The 26,691-nt window shown below is 41.6% G+C and overlaps 1 protein-coding gene, 1 long non-coding RNA gene and 1 other non-coding gene across 10 annotated transcripts in view; all 3 read right to left on the bottom strand.

The window, feature by feature from the left end:
* Nucleotides 1-26,691, bottom strand: part of RGS20 (regulator of G protein signaling 20) — a 108,258-nt gene that overhangs the window by 35,465 nt on the left and 46,102 nt on the right. The gene's annotated exons all lie outside the window — the stretch shown is intronic.
* LOC134761927 (uncharacterized) lies at nt 6,986-21,013 on the bottom strand. Its single transcript, XR_010141111.1, has 2 exons — nt 19,777-21,013; nt 6,986-12,022 (listed from the first exon to the last, which is right to left on the bottom strand). It is a non-coding gene; the product is annotated as an uncharacterized LOC134761927 (long non-coding RNA).
* On the bottom strand, nt 10,690-10,795 carry LOC112134735 (U6 spliceosomal RNA). Its single transcript, XR_002916098.1, has one exon. It is a non-coding gene; the product is annotated as a U6 spliceosomal RNA (small nuclear RNA).

Genomic DNA, 26,691 nt, shown 5'->3' with positions numbered 1-26,691 from the left:
GAGTTTAAGACCAGCCTGAGCAACATAGTAAGCCCCATCTCTACAAAAAAATTTAAAAAACTAGGCCAGGCACGGTGGCTCATGCCTATAATCCTAGCACTTTGGGAGGCCAAGGGTGGGTAGATCACTTGAGGTCAGGAGTTTGAGACCAGCCTGGCCAACATGGTGAAACCCCGTCTGCACTAAAAATACAAAAATTAGCCAGGCGTGGTGGTGCACCTGTAATCCCAGCTATCTGGGAGGCTGAGGCAGGAGAATCTCTTGAACCCGGGAGGCAGAGGTTGCTGTGAGCCAACATGCACCACTGCACTTCAGCCTGGGGGACAGAGCAAGACTCTGTCTCAAAAAAAATAAAAAATAAAAAAATTAGCTGGGTCTGATGGCACACGTCTGTAGTCCTAGCTACTCAGAAGGCAGAGGTTGGAGGAATGCTTGAGCCCAGGCGGTCGAGGCTGCAGTGAACTATAATCATTCCACTGCACTCTGGCCTGGGCAACAAAGCAAGACACTCTCAAAAAAAAAAAAAAGTACTTGCAAACTAAAATTCCAAAACATATGAAGAAAGACAATCATTAAAATCACCCACTGAAATATGAATTTAATGTTAAAGAAGAAAATGAAAAATAAAGTTGAGATGCTCAAATAATAATGAAGAAATCATTTACATTTAAAATGTCAAAAAATAGGAAACTAAAACAAATAGAAATAAAATAAAAACAGGTAGTCAAGAAAAAGAATCAAGTAGGAAGTTTCAAGGATATTAGAAAATAGTACTGAAGGACTAATTTAGAATGTTCAGAAGGACTAAGAGATAAAAAGACGAGATGCATCATCTGCAGGTTGGTTCCAGAATGGCTACGTGAGGGACGCAGACTCTCTCTCCAGCAAAATATAATCATATAACTAGTGAATTATTAAAAAACAATCATTTAAAGTCTATGGAAAATTTTTTTTTTTTTTTTTTTTTTTTGAGACAGAGTCTCACTCTGTCGCCCAGGCTGGAGTGCAGTGGTGTGATTTTGACTCACTGCAACCTCTGCCTCCCTGGCTCAAGTGATCCTCCTGCCTCAGTTCCCCAAGTAGCTGGGACTACAGGCACACACCACCATGCCAGGCTAATTTATATCTTTTTGTAAAGACGGGGTCTCAGTATGTTGCCCAGGCTGGTCTCAAACTCTTGAGTTCAAGCAACCTCCCTTCCTTGGCCTCCCAAAGTGCTAGGATAACAAATGTGAGCCACCAGGCCAGGCCTAATATTTTTTAAAGAAGAAACTCTATACATATATTTCTATTTGTATTTCTTTTCTTAGCTTCTTTAAAAGACATAGGATTGGCCGGGTTCAGTGGCTCATGCCTGTAATCCCAGCACTTTGGGAGGATTATATAAAGCAGTAATTATAACAATATGTTATTGGATTTGTAATACATATACACCTTAATATGTATAGCAGTAGTAGCCACAAAACAGTAGGGAGAGAAAGGAGCTATATATAAGAGAAAAGTTTCTATATCTTACTAGAATTAAGGTAGTATACATCTAAAGTTGATTCTGATACATTAAGGTATTATAAGCATTATAAAGGCCATTAAGAAATTACCTCAGGGCCAGGCACATTTTCTCATGCCTGAAATCCCAGCACGTTCTGAGGTCAAGGAAGGAGGATCACTTGAGACCAGGAGTTCAAGACCAGCCTGGACAACATAGTGAAACCCCATCTCTACAAAAAATTTTAAAAATTAGCTGGCATGAGGGTGCACACATGTAGTCCTAGCTACTTGAGAGGCTGAGGCAGGAGGACTGTTGAGCCCAGGAGTTTGAGCTATGATTGTACCCCTGCCCTCCAGCCTGTGTGACAAAGTGACACCCTGTCTTAAAGAAAGATTAAAAATTAAAATTAAAAAATATACACATACAGTGAAAAAATTACTAAAGAAGTAAAATGGTACACTAGAAAATATCAACATAAAACAAAGGAAGTTAATAAAGGAGGAAAAGAGAACAGAGTAGTCATGAAATATATAGAAAGCGAAAAGAAAAACGCAAAGGTAAATCTAAATGGATCAATGACAATGTGAAAAGTGTGCGGATTAAACAATCCAATCAAAAGATAGAGGTTGCCAGAATGATTACAAACATAATCCAACTATATGCTGTCTATGAGAAACATACTTTAGATTCAAAAATGCAAATAGATAGAAAGTAAAAGGATGGAAAAATATATATCTGGCAACAGCAACCATAAGAGAGCTGGAGTGGCTCTAATAATAGCAAATAAAATACTGTTAAACACAAAATGTTACTAGAGATTAATAGGGACATTTTATAATGATAAAAGAGCTAATGTCTCAGGAAGATACAACAATTATAAATATATATACACCCAATAACAGAACCACAAAAATACATAAAGCAAAAACTAACAGAATTGAAGGGAAAAACTGACAATTCAACAATAGCAGTAATAAAGTTCAATACCTTGCTTTCAATAATGGACAGAACAACTAGATAGAAGATCAACAAGCATATGAACAGAGGACATCAGGACACTATAAACTAACTACACCTAACAGACATCTATAGAGCACTCCACCTGCATCAGTGGAATACATATTCTCAAATACACATGAAAATTCTCCAGAATAGACCACATAATAGGCCATAAAACAGCCTCAACAGATTTAAAATCATTATTATAATACACAGTACGTTTTCCAAACACAATGGAATAGAAAATAGAAATAGAAAAATACAATAGAGAAAATTCATGAAACCAAAAGTTAGTTATTTGAAAAGATCAACAAAATTGACAAAACTTAGCTAGTTGATGAAGAAAAATGAAGACTCAAATTACCAAAATAAGGAATGAAAGATGGGAAATTACTACTGATCTTACAGAAATAAAAAGAACGATAATGGAATACTATGAACAACTGTATGCCAACTAATTAGAAAACTTAGATGAAATGGAAAAAGTCCTGGAAAGTCATAAACTAACAAAATTAACTAAAGAAGAAAAAATCTAAATGGAACTTTAACAAGTAAAGAGATTGGTTAGTTATTTTTAAAAATCCCACAAAGGAAAGCCCAGATCTGTTCAGGCTGGTGTATTTGAAAAAAGAAAAGAAAAGCTCAGCTCAGATCAAGTTGGTATCACTGGTGAATTCTACCAAACATTTAGTAAAGAAGGACTACCAGTTCTTCAAAAACTGTTCCAAAAAATGGAAGGGGAGTGAATACTTCCCAACTTACTCTCTGAGACCAGTATTACTCTGATACCAAAACCAAATAAAGACACCATAATCATCTTTTATGAATACAGTTGCAAAAATCTTAAAATACTAGCAAACAGAATCTAGCAACATGTTAAAAAAGGATTATATGCCATGACTAAGTAGAATTTAATGTAAGAATGCAAGGTTAGTTTAACATAAAAAATAAATGTAATAGCCATATCAATGAAATAATGGACAAAAATCATAATAGACTGAGAAAAATTATTTTGTCAGGCACAGTGGCTCACACCTGTTATCCCAGCACTTTGGGAGGCCGAGGTGAGTGGATCACCTGAGGTCAGGAGTTCAAGACCAGCCTGGCCAACATGGTGAAACCCTATCTCTACTAAAAAATACAAAAATTAGCCAGGCGTGATGGCATGTGCCTGTAATCCCAGCTACTCAGGAGGCTGAGGCAGGAGAATCGCTTGAGCCCAGGAACTGGAGGTTGCAGTGAGCTGAAATTGCACGACTGCACTCCAGCCTGGGTGACAGAGTGAGACTGCCCATCTCAAAAAAAAAAATTATTTGACAAAATCGAATGCATTTCATGAAAAATAATATTCAACAAAATAGGCATATAAGGAAGCTTCCTAAACCTGACCAAAGGCACCTATAACACACCTATATCTAAGATATATTAAACACTGAAAGACTGATGGCTTCCTCTCTAAGATCAGAAATAAGAAAAAAAAATCTACTTTTACCACTTCTATTCATACTACATTGGAAGCTCCAGCCTGGGCAATAAGGCAAGAAAAATAAATAAAAGGCATTCAAATTGAAAAGGAAGTAAAACTATCTCTATATCTCTATTTGCAAATGACATGGTCTTGCTTATTTAAAAATCCTAAGAATTCCACTAAAAACAAACAAAAAAATGATTAGAACTAATAAATGAGTTCAGCAAAGTTGCAGGATACAATATTAACAAACAAAAATCAATTGTATTTCTGTACACTAGCAATGAACATTCTCGAAGTGATATAAGAAAATAATTCCAATAATAGCATCAAAAGAATAAAATAATTAGGAATAAATTTAATAAAAGAATTATAAGATTTATACACTGGAAACCACAAAACGATTGTTGAAAGTAAAGAATATCTAAATTAGTCTGGGCATGATGGCTCACATCTATAATCCCAGCACTTTGGGAGGCCAAGGTGGGTGGATCACTTGAGCCCAGGAGTTTAAGATCAGCCTAGGCAACAGGGTGAAACACCTTCTCTACTAAAAATACAAAAAATTAGCCAGGCATGGTGGTGTGCGCCTGTAGTCCCAGCTACTCAGGAAGCTGAAGTGGGAGGATCACATAGCCCAGAAGTTGAGGCTGCAGTGAGCCAAGATCATACCACTGTGCTCCAGCCTGGGAAAAAAAAAAAAAAAAAAAAAAAAAAAAAATCTAAGTAAGTGGAAAGACATCCCATATTTATAAAATATAAGACAATGCTGTTAGGATGGCAACATTCCTCAAGTTAATGTACAGATTCAATGCAATCCCTATCAAAATCCCAGGTGCCTGTTTTGTTTTCTTTTTAGAGATAGGGTCTTGCTATGTTGCCCAGGCTGGACAACATAACACCTGGGCTCAGGTGATCCTCCTGCCTCAGTCTCCTGAGTAGCTCAGGAGAGCTACTTGGACAAAAAGGCCAAGCCAATTCAAAATGGGAAAGAACAGTCTTTTCAACAAATGGTGCCGACAGTAGTGAATATCCACATGCAAAAGAACAAAGTAAGACCCTTACCTTACACCATTCACACAGATTAACTCAAGTGGATCTAAATCTAAGAGTTAAAACTATAAAATGCTTAGAAGAAAACACAACAGTAAATCTTCATGACCTTCAGTTAAGCAATGATTTCTTACACATGACACCAAAAGCATAAGTAATAAAAGAGAAGATTGATAAGTGGGACTTAATAAAAATTAAAAATTTTTATGGCCGAGTGCAGTGGCTCATGCCTGTAATTCCAGCATTTTGGGAGGCCTAGGCGAGTGGATCACTTGAGGTCAGGAGTTCAAGACCAGTCAACATGGTAAAACCTCGTATCTGCTAAAAATACAAAAATTAGCCAGGCTTGATGGCATGCGCCTGTAATCCCAGCTACTTGGGAGGCTGAGGCACGAGAATCATTTGAACCCAGGAGTGAAGGTTGCAGTGAGCCAAGATCGCACCACTGCATTCCAGCCTGGGCAACAGGGCAAGACTGTCTCAAAAAAAAAAAAAGAAAAAATGTTGTGCTTCAAATGATACCAGACCAGCATGACCAACATGGTGAAACCCTGTCTCTACCAAAAAAATATACAAAAATAAGCCGGGCCTGGTGGCACGTGCCTGTAATCCCAGCTACTCAGGAGACTGAGGCAGGAGAATCTCTTGAACCTGGGAGGCGGAGGTTGCAGTGAGCCGAGATTGCGCCATTGCACTCCAGCCTGGGTGACAGAGCAAGACTCTGTCTCAATAATAAAAAAAAAAAAAGTGAAAAGACAACCCACAGAATGGAAAAAATATTTGGAAGTCACGTATCAGGTAAGAGACTTGTATCCAGGATGTATAAAGAACTCTTGCAACTTAAGAAAAAGGAGAGAAAACCCAATTTAAAAATGGAGAAAGGATTTGACTAGATATTTCAAATGGCCAATATACACATGAAAAGATGATTAACATAATCAGTCATTAGGGAAATAAAGTCTCTACCACAATGAGATACTATTTTATTCCTACTAGGATGGGTAAAATAAAAGTAGACAATTAGTATTAGGATGTGAAGAAATTAGAATCCTCATATGCTACATGTGAGAATGTAAAATGGGTTGGCCACTTTGGAAAACAGTTTGACAGGTCCTCAAAATGTTAAACATGAAGTTTCCAAATGACCCAGCAATTCTACTCCTATATATGCCCAGAAAACTGAAAACACAGGTCCACACAAAAACTTGTAAACAAATGCCATTTGTTTATTGTTGTAAACATTATACATAATGGTCACAAAGTGGAAAAACACAAATATGTATAAACTGATGGATGAACAAAATATGATATGTCCATACCAGGCAATATTTACTTAGCTATGAAAAGGAATGAAGTACTGCATCCTGCTACAACATGGATGAGCCTTGAAAATATGTTAAGTGAAGGCTGGGCACGGTGGCTCATGCCTGTAATCCTAGCACTTTGGGAAGCTGAGGTAGGTGGATCATTTGAGGTCAGGAGTTCGAGACCAGCCTGACCAACATAGTGAAACCCGTCTCTACTAAAAATACAAAAAATTAGCTGGGTGTGGTGGTGGGCACCTGTAGTCCCAGCTACTCAGAGGCTAAGGCAAGAGAATTACTTGAACCCGGGAGGCAGAGGTTGCAGCAAGCTGAGATTGCACCATTGTACTTCGGCCTGGGCAACAAGAGCAAAGCTCTGTCTCAAAAAAAAAAAAGAAAGAAAATATGTTAGGTAAGCGAAGGCAGACACGAAAGGCTACACAATGTATGATTCCATTTATAAGAAATTTTCACACTAGGCAAATCCATAGAGACTGGAAGTTAATTAGTGGTTGCCAAGGGATGGGGTAAGGGGAATGAGGAGTGACTGTTAGTGGGTGTGGGATTTCTTTTCAGAATTATGAAAATATTCAGGAATTAGATAGTGGTGATTGTTGCACAACTTTGTGACTGTGCTAAAAACTACTGAACTGTATATTTTAAAATGGTGAGCCTTATGGTATATGATTTATATGACAATTTTATAAAACGGATTGCAGTACTCATACATGCTATGACATGACTAAGTCTTAAAAACATTCTGTTAATTGAAGGAATCAAGACCCAAAAGTCCACATGCTGTATAATACTTGTACATGAAATGCCCAGAACAGGTATGTCTAGAGAGACAGAAAGTAGAATAGTGGTTGCCTAGGGTTGGGAGCAGGGAGAGACAATGGAGAATGACTACTAATGGGTACAAGGTTTCTTTTGATGAAAATGTCCTAAAATTAGATTATGATGATGGCTGCACAACTCTGTAAGTATACTAAAAACTACAGATTGTGATTGACTGAGACAGAGTCAGTCTCTGTCACCCAGACTGGAGTGCAGTGGTGTGATCATAGCTCACTGCAGTCTCCAACTCCTGGGCTCAAGTGATCCTCCTGCCTTGGCTTCCTGAAGTGCTGGGACAACAGGTATGAACCACTGTGCCTGGCCTGTGCTCTTTAAATGAGTAAATTTTATGGTATGTAAATTTTATCTCAATGCTGTTTAAAGGTAAAAGAGTAAGGGAGTGTAGAGTTACCAGTTTCAATGTACATTTAACAGGAGTTTAATATAAGGATAATGGAGATAATGATGGGAAAATAACAGTTAAAAAGAAAGTAGGAGGCCGGGCATGGTGGCTCATGCCTGTAATCCCTGCACTTTGGGAGGCCGAGGCAGGCGGATCACCTGAGGTCAGGAGTTCCAGACCAGCCTGGCCAACATGGTGAAACCCTGTCTCTACTGAAAATACAAAAAATTAGCCAGGTGTGGTGGCATGTGCCTGTAATCCCAGCTACTCAGGAGGCTGAGGCAGGAGAATCACTTGAACTTGGGAGGCAGAGGTTGCAATGAGCGGAGATCACATCACTGCACTCCAGCCTGGGCAACAAGAGTGAAATTCTATCTCAAAAAAAACAAAAAACAAAAAACAAAAAAACCAACCAAACAAAAAGAAAGTAGGTGTTCTGAGAATTTCCAGAACTGAAAAAAACACAAATCCTCAGTGCTATAGACTGAATGTTTATGTCTACCACAAAATTCATTAATTGAAGCCCCAAGGTGATGATATTTGGAAGTGGGGCCATAGGGAGTGATTAGGTCATGAGAATGGGGCCTTTATAAAAGGGATTCGTGTCCTTATGAAAGAGGCTTCACAGAGCTCTCTCCCTCTTTATCCACCCTGTGAGGGTGCGGTGAGAAGACAGTTCCTGGTTTCTGGCAACCAGGAAGCAGCCCTCACCAGACACCTATCTGCCAGTGCCTTGATCTTGGACTTCCCAGCCTCCAGAACTGTGAGAAACAAATTTGGTCATTTGAGCCACCCGGCCTATGGAATTCTGTTATAGCAACATAAATTGACTAGACACTCAGAAAGTCTCTCTCTTTACAAAGCAGGACAAATAAACAAAAATCCACTACTAGAAATACCATGGTAAACTTTAAAACATCAGGAATTGACAGATAACTTAAGAAGCTACCAGAGAAAAAAGTTTCCTACAAAAGAATGATAATTAGGCCAACAACCATACTTCTCTTCAACAACAACAGATCCCAGAAGAAAACAGATAATATCTTTCTCTGAGATAAGACTCAGAGAGCTTATCTCTCCAGACCGTTGCAAAAAAATTATTAAAGCATATTTTACCAAGAAAAGTAGATCCCAAGGGGAAGTATGGAATTCAAGAAACAATAGTAAATCTAGAATTTGATAAAATATGTCAGTAAATTTAATTAAGTACTGTCTGCAAAAATGGGTCTTAGGCTGGGCTCAGTGGCTCATGCCTGTAATCCCAGCACTTTGGGAGGCTGAGGCAGACGGATCACTTGAGGTCACGAGTTCAAGACCACCCTGGGCAACACAGTGAAACCTTCTCTCTACGAAAAATAAAAAATTAGCCAGACTTTGTGGTACATGCCTGTAGTCCCAGCTCCTTAGGAGGTTGAGGTGGGAGGATCCCTTGAGCCCAGGAGGTGGAGACTGCAGTGAGCTGTGGTCATACTACCGCAGTTAGCTTGGGCAACAGAGTGAGACCCTGTCTCAAAGAAAAAAACATGGGTCTTGAGTACTTGTGTACTTAAGTACTTGTTTGAATGTAGGACTCTTTTGAAAGTGATTAGAAAAGTTAGATGAACATTATGTAGCCAAGGAGGGTTACTATAACAGGACACTAAATGGAATGTTTCCTGTCATATCAGGGTTTCCAAAGTCTCTGAGTCTCCAAAGGCAAGGACCGTGAGTGATGTGTGCCCACATATTCTAGAGAGAGCTTCTGACACTTCTATGTAAAACTTAGTAGGAGAATTAATGGAAGTCACATACTGCTAATCTTGAGAATATTTTAGAGATAAAGAGATTTCACAGAAGGAAATTTGTAGTAGAGACAGCCCAGTAGCATGTCTGCTCCTTTCTCTGCCACCATCTGTTGGAGACAGAAGACATCCTGGGGGATCATGCCAGAAGAGATGACTTGAACCATAGTCCTCAGATGAATATTTGCTGATCTCTAACAGACTCTTGCAAAGAAAATTATTAAAGCATATTTTACCAAGAAAAGTAGACCCCAAGGGGAAGTATGGAATACAAGAAACAATAGTGAATCTAGAATTCGATAAAATATGGTAAAATATGTCAGTAAATATGTCAGGTGGGGTGGTTCTTGCCTATAACCACACCTACTTGAGAGGCTTGATTGAGGCCAGGAGTTTGAGACCAGCCTGGGCAACATAGGGAGACTCCAATTCTAAACACATTTTTAAAAAAGAAAGAAACTCAGGCACCAGCCCAGTCCTTGTCCTCAGATGATGCAGAAGACTCCTGGGGAGAACCTGGCAAAGCATGAGAGGTACAGAGACTGCAGCTTCCCTCCAGACTGCCTGAGACTGAATGGGAGGGGCTGGTTGGAACAGCCAGGTCTAGGAAAAAGGGAAGCAACCCAGCTGCATGGATGGGTGAGTTTTTCCATGGGAGACATGGAAGGTGGCCAAGCTTGAATCTTCTTGAAAGATCCTGTGCAAAACTGTTGGACTGGGGAGGAGAACCCCAGAGCTGTATGACTGGGACCAAAGCCAAAGAGGTCAGGCAGGAGTGGGGAGATCCTTGTAGAAGAAAGACTGGTCTGAACTCCCATTGACCAATACCACCTCTGTCTTTAGCAGTGCTGCATCCAAGGCAGCAGAGCTAGGAAAGGAGAGAAAGCAGAGAGGAACTGGAAGGGCTATCCTCCTCTCCCCTGCCACTGTTGGTCTGCCCAACCTCTGGAGAGGCCAAAGCTGGGTGAGGGGAAACTGAAATGGAGGGCACTAAAGTTTGATTTCGAGGAGACTGAACTTTTTTTTTTTTTTTGAGACAGAGTCACACTCCGTTGCCCAGGCTGGAAGTGCAGTGGCGCAATCTCGGCTCACTGCAACCTCCGTCTCCCAGGTTCAAGTGATTCTCCTGCCTCAGCCTCCCGAGTAGCTGGGATTACAGGCGTGCATCACCACACCCAGCTAATTTTTGTAGTTTTAGTAGAGACAGAGTTTCACCATGTTGGCCAGGCTGGCCTCAAACTCCTGACCTCAGGTGATCCACCGCCTTGGCCTCCCAGAAGTGCTGGGATTACAGGCACGAGCCACCGCACCTGGCCGGGACTAAACAGTAAAAAAAATTTTTTTTCTTTTTTTTTCTTTTTATGGAATGCTTCATGAATTTGCATGTCATCCTTGCGCAGGGGCCATGCTAATTTCTCTGTATTGTTCCAATTTTAGTATATGTGCTGCTGAAGCGAGCACTGAACTTTTTTAACACCTGAAAATGAGACTGTTCTAATACTGACATTGACCTGAAAAGCTATAGAATCTGCATGAGATAGAGTTGAGGGGAGAGGAGGGGAAAACCGATACTGTTTGAACGTGGTGATAGGACAAGAAATTCACTGCCTGTTTACACTCAGTTCAGTCCGGCTTGTTAAATTAGTGAACTACATAAAGAAACTAAGATTATCTAGTGCACAAGAATGGATAAGAGGTGACAGCAAATATCACAAATTACAGTCTGGGGGCAGGGACATGAAGGGAGATCTGTAAGGGATAAGATCAAAAATAGGAAGAGAAAGAAGGAGAAAATAGGGGAATCCACAGTGGACCCAAAGTACCAAGGCTAAGAACCTAAAATTGGATCGGCATCAAAGAACTAAGAAGGGCCTGTAATACCAGCTCCTTGGGAGGCCAAGGTGGGAGGATCACTTGAGGCCAGGAGTTCAAGACCAGCCCAGGCAATATTGCAAGACCCCAATCTCTACAAATATTTAAAAATTAGCGAGCTATGGTGATGCATGCCTATAGTACTAGTTACTCAGTAGGCTGAGGCAGGAGGATCACTTGAGCCCAGGAGTTTGAGGCTGCAGTGAGCCATGACGGTGCCACTGCACTCCAGCCTGGGTGACAGAGCGGGACCCTGTTTCAAAAAAAAAAAAAAAGAGATTGGAAAACAGAGAAAAGAAAAGAAGGAAGAGGAAAAAAAGAGAAAGAAAAAGGAAAATATAGCCAAGGCCAGAAGTCATGGTGCCAGAGCCCAGTAAGTGATCGAAGTAGCCACGTCCACACACCTTTTATTAAAAACCTCAATTTCTATGTAAGAATAAACTTTAACATCTGGATTAGTTTCCTAGAGCTGCTGTAACAAATTACCACAAACCGGATGGCTTAAAACAACAGAAATTTATTCTTGCACAGTTCTAGAGGCTAAAAGTCCAAAACCAAACCGTCAGCAGGGCCAGGCACCCGCCTCTGAAGGCTCCAGGGGAGGATTCTTCCTTGCCTCTTCTGGCAGCCTTGGTGGCAACAGAAACCCAATCTCTGTCTTCTTTGCCACTTGCCCTTCTTCCCTCTATGACTGCCTGGGTCTTTGAAGCTCTCCCTCCTTATAAGGTCACCAGTCGTTGGATTTCAGGCCCAACTTCATCCAGTTTGGCCTCATCTTCACTTGGTTAGCCAGATGTGGTGGTGCATGCAAATACCCTGTTTCCAAATAAGGTGATATTCACAGGTATCATGGTTAGAACTTCAACATATATTCTGGGGGGACACAATTCAACCCATAACAATGTCTAATGTGGAGTGAGGAATAGGATCTCCTGTGAAGCCACTTTAATGCTTCTCTCCAGAACTGTCAAGTGCATTAGATGACTGGACACTTTAATCTGCAGCTGAGTTGACTAACCAGTGTGATAATTTATTAATATTATTTTTAGGCTGGGCATGGTGGCTCATGTCTGTAATCCCAGCACTTTGGGATCCAGAGGCGGATGGATCACCTGAGGTCAGGAGTTTGATACTAGCCTGACCAACATGGAGAAACCCCATCTCTACCAAAAATACAAAAATTAGCCAGGCGTGGTGGCAGGTGCCTGTAATCCCAGCTACTTGGGAGGCTGAGGCAGGAGAATTGCTTGAACCCAGGAGTTGAAGTTTGCAGTGAGCTGAGTTTGCATCACTGCACTCCAGCCTGGGCAACAGAGCAAGACTCCGCCTCAGAAAAAAAAATCAATTGCAGTGCACTGAAACACATAAAATATGTGTAAAACTATGAATTCATAATGATATTAAAAAAACTCACTGACTACTTTTAGACAGTGATAGGGAACAATTTTGAAAACTGATAAATAAGGGGAAGGAATCAAGTTTTTATCCTACTTTTCGTATAAAAATCATACTTCAGGGTAACCTAATAGTTGATAAGGATAAGTTTTTCTTTTAAAACATTTTACTCACTAATAAGTTAAAAAATAATGGATGAAGAAATCACATATACAAACATACACATGCACACTACATATATATATATACACAAATAAAATCACCTATGAAAAAATGTTCAGTTTTATCAAAAGTAAATTTAGAAAAATATGGGTATTCTCAATGAAGTCAGAATAGACAGATGAACAGTAGCTGGAAGCCAGTGGGATGAATTCATTTGAGAGAATGTAACTAATGAAAGATTTCATAGATAATAAAGATGCAAAATCGAAGTTAAATGTGATTCGAGAATAAATATTAAAATTTATGTGGCAGGAAGTCATGCAAAACAAAGAGATGCAAATTAAAACCAGGTATCTTTTTTTTTTATATTTTTACCTACAAAATTGGCAAAAAAAAAAAATCAAGATTAACTGTATCCATGGTGAGGACTGGGGGAAATTGGCTTAAATCTCAACTCCATTGTTGATTAGCTGTATGAGCTTAGAGAAGTTATTCCATCTCTGAGTCTTGGTTCCTTCATCAATAGAACTGAGATACTGAGTATCCTGGAGGTGAAGATTAAATGAGGCGATACTGGTGAAGCACTTCAAATGTGCTTACAAGACATAGCACTCAAGAAATGTTTGCTATGTGGTTATTCCTATGCGTAGGAATTTGCAGTCTTGTGATTTATGTTCCTAATATGAATAGGATCTCCCTTCATGAATTTTCCTTTTTTTGGCCATCCTTGTCCAGTTTAAATATTCTTATTTTTCTGCCTTTTAAAACAAAGCTGGAAATGTTCCATCTTTTTATTTTTATGTATTTTTTGAGACAGAGTCTCACTCCATCACCCAAGCTGGAATGCAGTGGCCCGATCTCGGCTAATTGCGACTTCCATCTCCCGGGTGCAAGCGATTCTCCTGCCTCAGTCTCCCGAGTAGCTGGGATTACAGGCACACACCACCATGCCCAGCTAATTTTTTTGTATTTTTAGTAGAGATGGGGTTTCATCATGTTATGTTGGCCAGGCTGGTCTCGAACCACCTCAGGCTCCCAAAGTGCTGGGATTACAGGCAATGAGCCACCGTGCCTGGCTAGGGCCTGATGCCTTTCTTAGGGACAAATCTCATAACACCTTTTCGATTTTTTCTATGTAGTTTAGGATCTTCTACTACCATATGACTCAATATTTTAAATTTATATTTTTTCAGAAAAGTTTCTATCTTACCTAAGATTTTCAAATACATTGGCATTAAACTTGTACATGTTATTTGGTTTTTGTGTAAAAAAGTCTTGATCCGGTTATGCACCGTAACTCATTTCTGATGGTTTGGGCTTTTCTATCCTCTTATCTGAATCAGATTTGCCAAAGGTTAGTCTGTAGTTCTGTTTCCAAAGAATTGGCTTTAGGTTTTATGGATCAATTTTGTTTTCTGTTAACTGTAAGTTTCATTAATTTCTACTTTTATTTTCATTATTCTTCATCTACTTTTTAAAAAATGACTTAGTTTTCTCCTGGCCTCTCACACTAAAGTTTTAGTTCATTTACTTTCAGTCACTCACTGCTGGTTTTTAATAAGTGGGTTTAAAAGTATAAATTTTTATCCGGTTACTGCTTTGATCATATCCACTGAGTTCTGCTAGATAGCACTATTTTTATTTACAAATAGCTCAGATCTAATAGTTCACCTCCAAATACCTCAGATGTAATTGCAGCTCAGATTTTTTATCCACAGCCTTTTTCAAGTTTATTTTTAATTTCTTGACAAGCCTGACTAGTTTGTATGTTTCTTTACATTTTGATCAGAAAATGTGGCCTGTATGATTTTAACATGTTTAGGTATACTATTACTTTGTAGATTGATATGATAGTTTTTCCTTTTCCAAAATATCATACAAATTAAATCATATGGTATGCATTGTTTGGAGTCTGGGCTTCTTTCACTTAGCGTAATGCTTTTGAGATTCACCTGGTCGTGTGTATCAGTAGTTCATTCTTGTTTATTGCTGAGTAGTACTCAATTATATGGTTATAACTGTCTATCCAGGCACCTACTGATGGACATTTGTGTTATTTCCTGTTTTGGGTGCTTATGAATGAAGCTTCTATAAACATTTGCGCAGAGATTTTTGTGTGGGTGTATGTTTTCATTTTTCTTGGGTAAATACTCACTGGGTCACATAGTAAGTGCATGTTTATTTGCTTTCTAAGAACATGCCAACTTGTCTTTCAAAGGAGCTGTATCTTTTTTCTGTTCCCACCAGCAATGAATGAGAGTTTCAATTGTTCCACATCCTTGTCAGTAGTTGACATTGTCAGATTTTTTTTTCCTGGCGATTTTAATAGGCGTAAGTGGCAGCTCATGGTGGGTTTAATTTGCATTTCCCTCTTGACTGATAATGTTGAGCATCTTTTCATATATTATCTGCTATGTGTACCTCTTCTTTGGTGGAGGGTCTTGGTAATTTTTTTTGGCCCATAGCCTGAAGCAAGAGCCCCTCAAATACCAGCTTTGTGCTCTTGCTGGTACCAGGGCATCTGTACTTTTGCTGGCTACATGGCTTTCTTCATGTTCCTAATAGTGCTTTGATTGATTCTGTTTTATGTAAAGGTGTTTAATACATATGTGATGAATGATTAGAGAACTAATAATGTATCCCTCTGTGTTTCACCTCATGACTCAGTGCATCTTTACCCTTTCTGTTTGATAACGTAACAGAGAATTTAATAAAATGTATGAACCCAGCCCAGGAAGGCATTTGTCCTTGCTCTCTTCAACTGTCTACTGGTCACCTTCATTTCCCCAGTCTCAGACACTCTAGATACAAAGGACTCTAGAAGGAAAGAGAGAATACACACCCAGCAGACATTTTCCTTCCTCGTTAGAGTTTCCATCACCTCTGTCCTTCCACATCAGTCAAAAGTTGTCAAAGACAAGTATATCACACACATTTAATCCATTCTCAGAAATGGTTCATCATTATTCACATAACAATTCCTTCCCGCTGTATTGCTACTTTCTATAATGTTACTTCTCTACCAGAAGCAAGAAACCTCCAATATCAAGTATGAGGACTATGATATCATTCTGCCATAGGAACATTAATATATCTCCAAATTTTTAATATACGCATGCATTTAAATATCTACCTGTACACTATTATAATAACAGCCTTTTAAAAAAATAGCATAATGGGCTGGGTGTGGTGGCCCACAGCTGTAATCCCAGCACTTTGGGAGACAAAGGCCATGGGTGGATCACTTCAGCCTAGGAGTTTGAGACCAGCCTGGGCAATATAGGGAGACCCTGTCTCAACAACAACAACAACAAATTAGCCAGATATGGTGGTGCAGGCCTGTAGTCCCAGCTATTTGGGAGGCCGAGGCTGGAGGATTGCTGGAGCCTGGAAGGCAGAGGCTACAGTGAATCGAGATAACACCACTGCACTCCAGCCTGGGTGACAGAGCAAGACCCTGTCTCAAAAAAAAAAAAAAGTATATATATATATATATATATATACACCATGATGGATAATAGAGTACTCAGAATCAAATGGACCCAGTACCACCACTACCTGTATGACCACAGGCAGGTCACCCCAACTTCTCTGTGTCAAATCAGGAAAAAGTATCTGGCTCATGGGGTTGCTGGGAGGAATAAATATGATAATTCATGTAAAATCCTCACATAGTGCCTGGAATTATTAAATGCTCAACAACTGTTACCAAGTATATTTTTAAAAAGAATAACATGCCATAAATCCATCATGCCAATATTTTAAATTTTATTTTGCATTTCCTTCCCTTTGTTCACAAAAATTATTCACATGATTACAAGGGTATATATATGATTTTGAATGCTGCTTTATAACTTTCTGTGTTGATATTATAGTTTATTTATTTGTTTATTTATTTATTTATTTATCTTGAGACAGGGTCTCACTCTGTCACCCAGGCTGGAGTGTGGTGGTGCAATTATAGCTCACTGCTACCTCCGCCTCCTGGGCCTCAGGTGATCCTCCCACCTCAGCCTCCTGAGTAGCTGGGACCACAATTGCGAGCCACTGCACCCAGCTGATTTTTTTTTTTTTGAGATGGAGTTTCACTCTTGTTGCCCAGGCCGGAGTGCAGTGGCGTGATCTCGGCTCACTGCAACCTCTGCCTCCCAGGTTCAAGAGATTCTCCTGCCTCAGCCTCCCGAGTAGCTGGGATTACAGGCACCTGCCACCACGCCTGGCTAATTTTTGTATTATTAATAGAGGCAGGGTTTCACCATGTGGCCCAGGCTGGTCTCAAACTCCTGGGCTCAAGTAATCAACTGAACTTGGGCTCCCAAAGTGCTAGGATTATAGGCATGAATCGCCGCTCCCAGCAGCAGTCTTCATAAGTTTTAGTAGCTCGGCAAGTCCAGTGTTTTACTTTTCTGTATCTCCTTTATCTATTGCTTTATTCCAACTATTGCTTCTAACTTTCATGACTTCCTTTCCATAGCTGCCTTGTCTGCATGTGCCTGCCTTTATTGTTTGCTTTCAATGTTCTATAAAGAACATTTCTAAGAGTTAATCACCCATTATCCCATCTCCCAACGTTTTCCATCTTTTTGTTCCATATGCATATGCCGTTTTCAATAGTTTCAGTGTCAATGATCTTCGGATTGAGCGCTCTTTGTCAAGCATCATGAATGGGTCAGGCAGCTTTGACCTTTCATCACCCGCCTCATAACTTCATTGAACCCGAGACTCTACCCTGCAGAATGCACTTCTAGATGGATTTTTTTCTGGGCTGGCATTGTGAGTATTTCAGGGTCAGGGTGACAATACCTCCTACCTCTGATGGCTGCACAATGACACAAAGGCAGGAATCCCAAACCTCACCCTTAGACACGGTACCTGGTAATGACCTTTAAACTTAATCTGTATCCTGGTTAAATCTTTTGGCCCCTCATTTCCTACCCCTCTAAAATGCAAAGTGTAAGCTTGCCATTCATTTTCTGGGATCCTAAGAAGCCGTGAGATGCAGGAGCCTGTTAGCCTGGCCTCTGGCCTCCCAGGAGAATCGTTACCTGCCCCGCCACTCCTCATCCCCAAGGGCGTCTCTCTTACTCTTTAAATATTTTGGAAAGGTTCTTTAAATCTTTTTTTTTTTTTTTTCTTTCTGAGATGGAGTCTTGCCCTGTCACCCAGGGCTAGAGTGCAATGGGGCAATCTCGGCTCACTGCAACCTCAGCCTCCCGGGTTCAAGCAATTCTCCTGCCTCAGCCTCCTGAGTAGCTGGGAATACAGGCTCGCGCCACCGTGCCAAGCTAATGTTTATATTTTCAGTAGAGATGGATTTCACCATGTTGGCCAGGCTGGTCTTGAACTCCTGATCTCGTGATCTGCCCACCTCGGCCTCTCAAAGTGCTGGGATTACAGGCGTGAGCCACCACGCCCAGCCAAGATTCTTTAAATCTTAATAGATACAGGAAGGCTAACAAGACATAGAAAACATCAAATGCTTCAGAAAAAAATGTGGTTCACAAGCAGGAGGAATCTGCATGCTTCGTTATCTGAGATAAGGAAGAATGGGACCAGTGTAAAGGCAGCTCCGATACCAAGCCACCCCGCCACTTAGCTCCATTGCTCCTCCCAGATTTTTGTTACAATATGCTACAGAGTTAATTGATGGGACATTTCTTTCTGCTTTCACATTGAAGAAATGACTAATGACATTAAAATGGGGTGGAACGTGAAGCCAGAGAGCTACGTCTGGGGATTTTACAGCTTTGGTAATCCCCAATATACCAACTATAGCAGATGGACACAAACAAGGGAGTCTCCCTCCTAACTCTCAGCTGTAAGCTTTCCCCTTGCATTGCACTGGGATGCTATGATTTTACCTTAGTCCCTCAGTTGTGCCCTATACATATCTCTCCCAGTACTTTTTTGAGCCTGTTCAAATGATTGGGTCTTTGTTGCTGTTCCACATTAAGAACAAAGCTCCTTTCCTCATGAGCCTCATTCATTTCAATTTCACTGTTTTCTGAGCTCCCACTGACTGGGGTTCCCAGGTGCATGAAAAGCACTGCGATATTCCAGGAATATCCTCCTGTACTGCAGCCTCAAGAGACACTCTCATTTCCTTGTTCTCTGCAGTAATGTTTCTGAGTATTTAACACAATGTGTTTCAATTTACTCCTAATTTTACCCTCCTCTAGGTCGTCGTGCCTTCTAGGTTTCCCCTGACTGGGAAATCTTTCTCTAATACTATTTTGCCTTGGATGGAGGATGATTTTCCGCAGATACCACATTTGCCAGCACACTTAGGGGGCCACTCGATAGCAAAGTAGCAGAGGGTTGAGTGAGTTGTTTTTTTTACTTTTTTTGAGATGGAGTCTTGCTCTGTCACCCAGGCTGGAGTGCAGTGGTGCCGTCTCAGCTCACTGCAACCTCCACCTCCCGGGTTCAAGTGATTCTCCTGCTTTAGCCTCCTGAATAGCTAGGACTATAGGCACGTGCCACCATGCTCGGCTAATTTTTTGTATTTTTAGTAGGGACAAGGTGGTGATCCGCCCGCCTCGGCCTCCCAAAGTGCTGGGATTACAGGCATGAACCACTGCGCCTGGCCTGAGTTGAGTTTTTTGTAGGGTCCTCTGGTCTTAAATACTTGGTCTTAAAGTTGGATGTTCACTTGTGGGTGGAGGAGGGGGACCCTGTGACCCAGGCCCCTCTCAGCCCCATGCATGCCTCTGACTTCAGACAGAACTGGAAGTCGAATGAATGGGAGGAGGAAAAGGATGGAAAAGCCATTTGGCTGGGGACAGGAGGCATAAAGTGTGTTGGAGAGAGGGACAAATCTCATGTGAATGGCTCTAGGCTTCCAGAACCTGAAGGAAACAGTTTCTGAAGATGTTTGGCTTCGAAGAGGATGAGTTCACAGGAAGTCTTTTTTTGGCTGCTCGCTAGACTCTCATTCAAGAATTTACACAATGAGGTTAGAAAAACAGACCTGCTGAATCCATGCTAAACTCTCCCTGGGTTTAGCTGCCTACCTGAAAATAGCAACAGGGGAATGTGGCTTTCTCTGAGTCACGTACTGCAAGAGTAACACCGGGTCACCAGATGCTGCTGAAGTCACAAACAGGCCCTGTTACTATTAGCAGCCGAGACGTAAGCTGAATGCTGGTCAACAGTGATGTTCTGTTTAGTAGGATGCTGAGATGAGGCGATTCTAAGTTTGAGAGGACGCTGGCCCATTATCCTGCAGTATAGTCATCACCAGACAAAAGTCCATCTCACTGTGGCTCATGAAATATTAATGAAGAGCTAGAATTACTTGCACTGACTTCAGCACAAACAGACCAAAAAATCAAATCAAAGCTCTATCTTCCACTATGTTTGATACAGAAAGCCAACAGTTTAGTAGCTGGTGGATTTTTGTGGAAATTCTAAACTTTGCTTCCGGGCAAATCTATGGGTTTTCAAAAATTTCTGTCTTTTGGTTTTATTGTCTGACTATTTGGGTTTTATTGTCTGACTATTTTAAGAAAAAGCTGGTCCATTGTTTTCTAGTAGGGGAAGTCAACTGGAAGCTTAATAGTAACAAAAGACTTTTGAATTATAATTACTTCCAGATGGATGCTTACAGATGTCCTCATCTTTTAAAAAACCACTTAAGCATCTTACCATCTGTTTTTCAGTGACTTATCATGGAAATCTTTACACTTTTGTTTATATAGCCGTTGCCAAATGTGTAAGCCCCAGGAGGTTTTAAGCCAGTGAAGGCTTTAAGACTATAATAAGAGTGTCTTTCTCTTCTCTTCTGCCATTACTAAATGAACATCCTATATAACTCAACTTTTACAACGGCCTTTTGGGAAGTATTAGAAAGAAAGTATGATCTGAAGGAAATAAATAAATTATGTATGTTTTTATTTGTTCTTTCCTAATGTCAGCCAACAACGAAGGAGCATTTTGTAAGTACTGATTGAAATCTTTATTAAGAGCTTTGCTTATCCCAGGAAATAGTGGCATTCTCAAGAAAATTGCAGCTGGGGTGCATTCCCAGTGATAACTTGGCCCAGGGCACCTCTGAAAGTATTAAACACTTGGGAAAATCTTTGTCTGTGGGGCTGCTTTAGGGACTTTTCAAATGGCTGAGGAATGTATGAGGCCATCATTAACGGTTTGCATGAGAATGGCCAGCTATTTACTGTTTCCCAGCAAGCAGCAGGCTCCCTAATGAGAATTTCTGCCTAGTTATTGCAAATTATAGAAAAAAAAGGCAAATTACTTACATCATAGAAAAATTAATGTCGAAAATCAAAGTTGTGGCCAGGCGTGGTGGCTCACGCCTGTAATCCTAGCACTTTGGGAGGCCAAGGCAGAAGGATCACTTGAGGTCAGGAGTTCGAGACCAGCCTGGCCAACGTGGCGAAATCCCATCTCTACTAAAAATTAGCCGAGTGTGGTGGCAGGCACCTGTAATCCCAGCTACTTGGGAGGGTGAGGCAGGAGAATGACTTGAACCTGGGATGCGGAGGTTGCAGTGAGCAGAGATCACACCATTACACTCCAGCCTGGGTGACAGAGTGAGACTTGGTAAAAAAAAAAAAAAAAAAAAAAAGCAAAGTTATTATCTCCCCAGACAAAGCTACCCCTTCTTGTTTTTTCTCTCTTGGTAAGCAGTGTTACTATCTCTCCAGTTGTTCAAGAAAACTTATCATCCTCAACTCCTCCCAATTCTAACCCCTGGCAAAGGCAAAGGCGATCTGTCTCCCAGTATGCCTCTCACATCTGCCCTGTTCTTCTCCACGTGATATGGCCCTAGCTAACATCTCAGGTCTGGATAATGGTGGAGGTCTCCTGGCCACTCACTCTGCCTCCATTCTCACCTTGGATAAAAGGTAAAATTCTGGTAGGAGCTGTAAGAACACCACAAATACCCTTCTTCCCTCTGTGGTCTTTCTGCTCTGCTTCTCCTTCTGAAGCAGCATCTAGTGCTGAGACTTGGTAGGGAGGGACCTGGCTTTAGGGTGAGTGCCCTTTTCTTGGGAAATACCTTTCACTGTGGAAGGTGGGGTAGGCAAGGCCAAGGGACAGAAGAACAAGTTCCCTGATGCTGCTTGGCTCAGGCTGGGAAGAAGCATGGAGAGTGCTGAGCTGTGTAAGTGACATCACCAAGGCTGCAGAGCTGGCAGAGATCCTGGGCAGAAACCAGTTTGCTCTTTGTGGCTTCTTGGGTGCTGTCTCCTGTCAGGGACCTAACTGCTGTGGAAGGTGGCTGGCTGGGGTGCAGATATAGCCAGATTAGGATCAAAATTAATTTCGGGACTGTGTAACGAGCATTCCAGGTTAGTCAAAGTTGACAACATTTTTCTAAATTGAGATTTCTTATCCTGTAACAAATGTTGTAAGCCTCATTGTTTGTTCACCATTTCCAGAATTTTGTTTTTAATCAACAGTAAAACAGGGCAGTGCTTTTTTAATGACGGTAGAACAGTGTCTAGCATACAGTAGGCACCTAAAATATTATGTGTCCAGCAAAATGTATAGTTACGTATGTACATATACATCTATCTATACAAGCACACACACGTACCATATTGATAACACAGCTCCTTAATAAATTAACCTGTCCATTTTTATTTAGAGGAAATAAAATTAACTGCCAGAGTATGAACTGATCCATCTAATCTCTCTGTCAAAAATATAAGAATCAATCATTTTGGGCTGGGCGCGGGTGGCTCACACCTGTGATCCCAGCACTTTGGGAGGCCGAGGTGGGCAGATCACCTGAGGTCAGAAGTTCGAGCCCAGCCTGGCCAACATGGTGAAATCCTGTCTCTACTAAAAATACAGAAATTAACCCAGCATGGTGGCGAGTGCCTGTAATCCCAGCTACTCGGGAAGCTGAGGCAGGAGAATTACTTGAATCCGGGAGGCAGAGGTTGCTGTGAGCCGAGATCGTGCCACTGTACTCTAGCCTGGGTGACAGACCGAGACTCCGTCTCCAAAAAAAAAAGAACGAATCATTTTGTTTTTACATTTAAAAACTTACCTTTTCTTCATTTTCACAGCAGTATCCATAACCTATTGGTCAGTGTAATGAGCCAGTGCAAATATTGCAACTATGCATAGACAGGGAACGGCATGCACATTCCCACACGAAAGAGCAGCTAAAATAATGAAGGAAATGCCAAGTGATGAGGATAGAGAGGAAGGATAGAGAGCAACCAGAACTCTCCTGCACCGCTGATGGGAGTGTAAATTGGTGTAACCAGTTAGGAACACTCACAGAATGTGTTTCAGCTGACCCCATGCACACCCTCTGACCCAGCCATTCCAGGCCTTGGTATATACTCCCCGAGAACGTTGCACGAAAAGTAAGCATTAGGATGTTCTACACATAATAGTCAAAAACTATTCAAATGTTCATCAATAGTAGAATGGGGCTAGGCACAGTGGCTCATGCCTGTACTCCCAGCACTTTGGGAGGACACAGTGGGTGGACAGCTTGAGCCCAGGAGTTGAGACCAGCCTGGGCAACATGGCAAAACCCTGTCTCTACAAAAAGAAGCAAAAATTAGCTGGATATGGTGACACGTGCCTAGTCCCAGCTACTCAGGAGGCTTAGGTGGGAGAATTTCTTGGGTCCAGGAGGCAGAGGTTGTGGTGAGTCCAGGTCGCATCACTGTGCTTTAGCCTGAGTGACAGAGCGAGACCCTGACTCAAAGAAAAAAAAAAAAAAAGTAGAATGGATAAGTGAATGTGTTTATATAATGGGATATTATTCGGCGAAGAGAATGAACAATCTCCAACTACCTCAGTAGGTGGATTATTCTCACCAATGATGTTGGCAACTGCCATTCTGCGTTCTATTCTATCTCTATAATGTTTTCCTTTTTTAAGGGACAGGGTCTCACTCTGTTGCCCACAGTGGAGTGCAGTGGCTATTTGCAGGCATGATCATACCACTGCAGTCTCAAACCCCTGGGTTGGAGCAATTCTCCTGCCTCAGCCTCCCCAGTAGCTCGGACTACAGGTGTGTGCCAGCTCTGTCTCCATAATTTTGACTACTCTAAGTACCTCATATAAGTGAAATCATATAGTATCTGTCCTTTTGTGTCTGGCTTATTTCCTTCAGCATAATGACCTGAAGGTCCAACCATCTTTGTAGCAAGTGTCAGAATTTAAGAGGTGCGATTTTTCAGAGAAGGAATGTTTTAGAAGTGGCAATAGACAGCAGAGACACCTACCTTACTTCTAAGCCCTGAAGTGATTGAATTTCCCTGGGGAAATGTCTCTAAGTACCAGGGCCATAGGGCCAATGTTCTCAAAGACTAGCCAGACCCCAGTGAGAGATGAAATAGAAAGAGACATTAAGAGACAAGTATAGGCTGGGCGTGGTGGCTCACGCCTGTAATCCTAACACTTTGGGAGGCCAAGGCGGGTGGATCACTTGAGGTCAGGAGCTCGAGACCAGCCTGACCAACATGGTGAAACCCCATCTCTACTAAAAATACAAAAATTAGCCGGGCATGGTGACGGGCATCTGTAGTCCCAGCTACTCGGGAGGCTGAGGCAGGAGAATCACTTGAACTTGCAAGGCGGAGGTTGCAGTGAGCTGAGATTGATTGCGCCACTGCACTCCAGCCTGGGTGATAGAGCAAGACTCCATCTCAAAAAAAAAAAAAAAAAAAAAAAAGAGACAAGTATGAAGTCCAGGGCATGTTGCTGTTGGTAGACCGAGGTCGAGAGAGTACAGTGGGATGCTGGGAGGGGTGTGGAGGAGTGTCCCATGAAGCCAGGTCAGGACGTGAGCAGCCCTGCCGTGACTGGGGTCAGAGGGCCGAGTGGGAATATTGGGTTTACTTGGAGGAGTCCTCTGAGTGCTGTGCTGACCTTCTGGCCCACAGCTGGTCCCTAGAGAACACTCTCTTAAAACAGAGGACTGGGCCAGGAATGTCCAGCAGTCTGGTGCGATAGGGGGAGGAGAGCATGGGGTGTCCAGTCAGAGGAGCCCTGCCATCCTGACCTTTGCCACTTGTGAGGCCTGGACCAAATTACTTCACCTTCCTAAGCCTCCACCTCCTCATGTGTATAACATTAGCTGCCTTGAGATTTGTTAAAAGGATTAAATGAGAGAATGTATGTGAAAGGTCTCTGAAAACCAGGTGCTACTCTGGTGCCTTATTTCTTTAAATTTAGTACTTATTGATATTTTATTTTTTGTTTACATTTCTTGCTATATAAACATTGATATTTAATGTAAAAATAGGATGAGTAATATAGAAAGACCTTATAGGTGTTTTAAGATTGTAAACAAGGCTGGGTACAGTGGCTCACAACTGTAATCTCAGCACTTTGGGAGGCTGAGGCAGGTGGATTGCTTAAGTCCAGGAGTTTGAGACCAGCCTGGGCAACACAGTGAGACCCCGTCTCTAAAAAAAATTTAAAAATCAGCCAGGCATGGTGGCACGCACCTGTAGTTCCACCTACTCAGGAGGCTGAGGTGGGAGGATCGTTTGAGCCCAGGAGGTTAAGGCTGCAGTGAGCTATGATTGCACCACTGCATTCTAACCTAGGGGGAAAAAAAGACTGTAAACAAATTGGTCCTGTACCTTTGTGTCTATATTCAGCAGGGAATGAAATAGCAGGAACCCCATTTACCCACCCTCAGACATCTGGCACCTCGACCATTCACAAATCTAGAAGTAACCCAGAATGCCTTCAAGGACATGCAAGCAGTGACAAAAATAGCGGGCAAAGCTGAGAACAGAAAAACTAGAGGACAGGCATGTAAATCTGCCAGTTCACCAAGCAGAGCACCTTTGCACGCAGGTCAGGGAAGCACCAGGAAGTCTGCTGAGAGCAGTGAATGGTGAGGGGTCTAGCTGGATCCTCACTCTTCCCCTGTCGGGCTTTGTGACTAGAGCCTGAAGCCACCTCCCTAGGCCTTGGTTTCGTCCTCTGTGAACTGGAGGCAAAATGACCACCAAGTTTTTCTTCTCTTTGTAACATGCCATGGTTACCTACCACTACGTGGCTGAACTGTGCAAACAGGATGCTGAGTGAGAGAAGCCAGCTAGAAAAGGCCACATATCATATGAACCCATCTATATAAAATGTTCAGAACAGGCAGATCTGTGGAAACAGAAAGCTGCCTGGGGCTGCTGGAGGAAGGGACTTGGTGGTTGATGGCTAAAGGGTGCTGAGTTTCTTCTTGGAGTGATGAAAATATTCTAAAATGAATTGCAGTGATGGTTACACATCTCTGTGAATGGATGTCATAAAACAGTTTTTAAATGCTGGTATTTTAATTTACCTTAAAGGCAGCATGGTGGATTGAGTACTAAAAAGTACAGAAATGCAGGTTGTGTGTTCTGTTCTGTCGCTAACTTGTTCACCTGACATAAGTCAGCTACCTGCTCTGGGCTGCTGTTGGCTGAGTCGTTCCCCTTTCTGTTCCATAAAGTCATGATTCTGTGACTTAAACCTGAGACACATGAGAAAAGGAAGGAAAAAATACCCAATAAAGACAATAGAGAGACAAAAGGCAGTGGGCATAGCACATGCGGCATGCTGGTGACAAACATGGTACACAGGCATTGTGGTGCCAGGAGGACAGACACAGGAGCATCACATGGCATCGTAGCCAGTGTGGGGGCAGCTGCCTGACTTCTGAAGGAAATGCTGTCAACACGTCACAGCTGGGAACATAAAGTTCCTAACAGCAGAAATTTTAATATGTATTTGAACAATACTGTGCCATGAAAATACTTTCCCTGACCATCATGCTATGGTGTGAAATGCAAATGAACATGCCAGTCACGTTACATAGCATTTCAGTGTTTTCTTTCATAGGCATACGTCAGTACAAAGATCAGAAATGCAAACTCTTTCCTTGGTTAAAAGCACCTGCCGTGCTCTTTGGCCTAGAGAATTATTGTATTTATAGTCTTTTC

The sequence above is a fragment of the Pongo abelii genome, chromosome 7 (assembly GCF_028885655.2).
Source record: "Pongo abelii isolate AG06213 chromosome 7, NHGRI_mPonAbe1-v2.0_pri, whole genome shotgun sequence".
In the NCBI taxonomy this organism is placed as follows: domain Eukaryota; kingdom Metazoa; phylum Chordata; class Mammalia; order Primates; family Hominidae; genus Pongo; species Pongo abelii.
This window is presented reverse-complemented; position numbering and strand designations above follow the sequence as displayed.